Source organism: Hevea brasiliensis, chromosome 13 (genome assembly GCF_030052815.1).
Source record: "Hevea brasiliensis isolate MT/VB/25A 57/8 chromosome 13, ASM3005281v1, whole genome shotgun sequence".
Lineage (NCBI taxonomy): Eukaryota > Viridiplantae > Streptophyta > Magnoliopsida > Malpighiales > Euphorbiaceae > Hevea > Hevea brasiliensis.
In genome coordinates this window covers 9,792,024-9,796,344 of record NC_079505.1, presented here as the reverse complement: position 1 = coordinate 9,796,344, position 4,321 = coordinate 9,792,024, and the positions used below count along the sequence as shown (strand labels likewise).

The 4,321-nt window shown below is 28.0% G+C and overlaps 1 pseudogene; it reads left to right on the top strand.

Annotated features, from left to right (window-relative positions):
- The first annotated feature begins 771 nt into the window (after nt 1–771).
- Nucleotides 772–2,483, top strand: LOC131172044 (homeobox-leucine zipper protein HAT22-like; annotated as a pseudogene).
- The last annotated feature ends 1,838 nt before the right edge of the window (nt 2,484–4,321 follow it).

Sequence of the window (4,321 nt, the reverse complement as noted above, 5' to 3'; positions counted from 1 at the left end):
TATTGTTCCAAATGTTTGAATGTCATATGCACATGCACGAACATCCGTATGGGGGAGAAGATTTTAGCTGATGATGTTGGTGAAGTTACCATTTCTGTTTTCCTCTGTTTGGAAACTATAATTTTGTAAAAATTTAATTTAATTGATTTTTTTATTTTTGTTAAATTCTTATATTTGAAAAATTCATGTCTAATAATTCATGAAATATTTTAAATTTTTTACCTAAATACTTCTTATGAAAGTATTTTATTCAATATCTAAATTTAACACTCTTTATGATAAGTGTAATGGAAGAATAGCAGTAATCAAAATTGGGTTATATTATTGATTTGTAATATTTTTAACATTTGTGGTTAAAATAAAAAGAAAGAGAGAGCAATTGGTGAGAACTGTTATATGCGTCATCTGCTTCTCTTTTGGTTGCCTATTTGTAGGGCGATAGTCGTTTATAGGCTGATATTTTAGCCTCGTTATCAAGACCTTTTACTTTTATCATGTTTAATAAATTTATTATTAAATTAATTAAGAAAATCATAAAGTCAAACATGGAAATTAATAATAATGAGTTATTTGTGGTTTCCTTGGAAGGAGCCACAATTCTAACGGATGCCATTTTTGTCTTATATATTTATGTTATAGCTAAGTTGTCATTATTAGTAGTAGTAAAGTCATAAAGAACTAAAGAAATAATTAATAATCAATACTAATTACTAACTAATAACTGATTGAATCTCATTAAATTATTGTATAAAGTCATACCCTTTTCCCATCTTTCAATTATATATGCATCTCTTTTCTCTCCTTATAATTCCTCCAAAAATATTATTACGACCGTTGGCATTGACCATGGAAGACGATCATGAAGATGAACACTGCAACACAGGGCTCGGTCTTAAACTGGGCATGACTCACTATGTGCCAAAAGAGCAAAAGAGGCACAATAAGGACAAGTCTAGGGTTTGCTTGGACCTCTCTTTTACCCTTCGCCCTAAAGATGAAGAAGAAGAAGAAGAGGCCATCAGCGTACGATCTGGGTCAAGTTTCAAATCAGTTCATCATCAAGACGATGAAGATCATGCAACTAATAAAGGAAACGACTTCATTAGCATAAACAAGAACAGCAGTAGGAAAAAACTGAGGCTGACTAAAGAACAATCCACTTTGCTCGAGGACAGCTTCAAGCTGCATACCGCTCTCAATCCCGTATGTGTTATCATTATTGTTTTTATTTTATTCTATTTCTTTTCTATATATATATATATATATATATATATGCGTATAAGATAAATATATAAATTATTTCATAAACACCTTGATTATAAAAATAAATTCTTAGTTAATTGCCCTTTAATTAGCTGCTAAATTATACAATTTTGCTTTACTTCAATCACTTAGGATATATTAATTTGGTAAGTTAAAAAAGTGATAAACTAAATACAATAAATTTTTTATTGATTCATTTTTTATATTCAAAATATATAATTGTTTAAATTTAATTATTTTAAATTAAAGAATAAATTATTTTAAAAGAAATGAAATCAAGTAAAAAAGCAATCATTTAACATGTTACTGAAAAACTTAACTATAAAATAAAATTTTATCGTTATATAAATGAGGATAAAATATGAAAGTTTATAAATTTATTTCATTTTCCATTACAACAAATATAATCTTTAACAACACATCGCATATTCTGTTAAAATTTAAATTATGCTATTAATAAAATTATCAATAAGTACATAGTGATATACAATTATGCATAACTTAAAGTTTTAACATTACTAATACTAATTTACGACTCTATTATACATAATGTTATATATATTATTTATTATTTTATATTATCTTAATGTATAAATATATTATCTTAAAGTTATTTATTACTTTAACATCATGCACAAAATAATATTAAAAAAGTATTATTAAATTCTAAATTTATTGTATTGTTTTAATTGTTCTATTTGAATTTTTTTTATTTAAATCTTATTTATCATGAATTTTAAGAAAATATAAATAAAAATATGTAAATTATGTCATACATTATGTGTATTAAATTTATGATAAATTGAATTATTTTTTTATTTTCTTTTTGCAAATATGTATATAATATGTGTATAGAAATAATTTTTGATGGTATAATATATATATATTAATGCAGGCACAGAAGCATGAACTTGCTGAGCAAATTAAGTTTGACAGCAAGACAAGTTGAAGTTTGGTTTCAGAATCAGAGGCAAGGTGATGCTTAATAAATAGATAATTAAATTATATATATATATATATATATATATATAATATAATAGTAATTAAAATAAATAAAAATAAAAATAAATAAATAATGTTGGTGTTTTTAAGGACCAAACTGGAAGCAAACAGAGGCAGACTGAATTCTTGAAAAGATGCTGCAGAGAAGTTTGAGCAGAAGAAAACACAAGACTGAAGAAAAATTTTTTCAAAAACTACGCTCTCTAAGACTCATTTGAAAGATCTCCATTGCTGCCTTTCATCTTCCAGCGTGCCCTTCCTGGGAGAAATCCACTGCTTTTGGATGTGGTCCTCTTCACCAACAATAAATCTCACCCGTAGCCCTTTATATTGTGTGATTTTATCAATAATAGGGCATTTTATTCTCACCTAACAATAATCAAGTTTCAAACTTTAATTATAATTCAATCCTTTCCATTTATATGTGCATGATTTAGATTCTCTCTTACGTCCAGAATGAAATTGCACTTATAGTCTTCATAAGTGAATAAGTAAATTAAAATTATCCTTAATTTTATTAATTAATCAATTTACATTCACATATTAAGACTACCACATGCTAAATATTTTATAAGAATATTATTGTATTGTTTAGAAATATATAAGTAATTATGAAGTAATTTCTCATATAATATTAAACACACTCTTGACCAATTTAAATATTGTTTGGATTAAAGATTTGCGATTTCAAAGGTTGCTACCAATTTGTTTTTAAGGTTTTACATACTCAGTCAGTTTTAAAAGATTATTTAATTAGATAATTGTAGTTAAGGGTGTCACGATTCAAGTTTGGTTTGAATCTATTTAGAAATCAAAATCGAATTGAAATTTCAATATAATTCTAGTTAGATTCTTTTATTATTTTGATTCTGATCCAATATAATTTTGATTTCAGTTTTTATTAGTGAAGAACTAGAATCAAATCAAAGTATTAGAAATAAGCTTGATTCGATATGATTCAGTATTGATTCAATGCTGAAAACCAAAAACCGTGCACAGCCTTAATTATGATTTCACCAATTGTTTACAATTAATTAGACCTCATCAAAGACTGTTGGAAATCGAAATTAGACAAATTTAAATTGAAATCAATTAAAATCAAATTGATTTAAATTGATATTAAATTATAAACTGAAATTGAAATCGTTCACTCAAAGGCGAAGTTCCAGAATCCCGCCGGATGAAGCGGCCCGCGGCTAGCCTACAACTAATAACTATATCTTAAAGCATGTTCACAGTTTAACAATACCGCGCGAGAATCGCATGAAAAGCGTAAAATAAATAAAAATAAATAAAATAAAAAAGAAAAAATGAACAAAAGAAAAGCAACTAAATAATGCACCTTTGTTGCACTCGTCGACTCATCTATATCTACCTGTTGGCCACATTCAAAGAGAGTAACAAAGCACTGGTCAGGTATCTACAGGTGCTGGACTTTGTGAGCTTCAGGCTGATGGATACTCTACAACTGCTCTGGACTTTGGAATGGATAACGCCCTTAGCGTAAATTAAACATCCGATCCACATGTAAACTAAAAAATATATATTGATGAAACAATACTAGTTTACAAAAAAACATTAACTGTTTGTCGAAGATACTTCACAGATTCCCCCACCGTATCCATCATGACTATCTCATTTTCTCTCTCAACCTTGATTTTGCTGCGGGTGTTTTATGCGGAGATGTTTTCCTGCCTGTGATTTCATGCCGCACAAATTGAGGTACGTATAGAAGACATTCCAGCAATAGCTGTGAACGCACCACATATGCTGGTCACTCCTGGATTGGAGCCAAAGAGATAAAAATTTCCAAGAAGCACAACACATGTTTTGAATTGACCAAGAACAACATGTGAAATGGCTGATGTTGCCCTGAAAATTAAAATGAACAAACTCATTAACACACATTCACATCAAGCAAATATTACTTTGAATATTACAATTTGTGTTATGCTTTGTTTATATGATTCTTAAAATCAGTAACATGATCATAACCCAAGGCACAAACAAATGAAGCTGTGATCCAAAATAGGGAGTTCCCACCACTACATCTTGT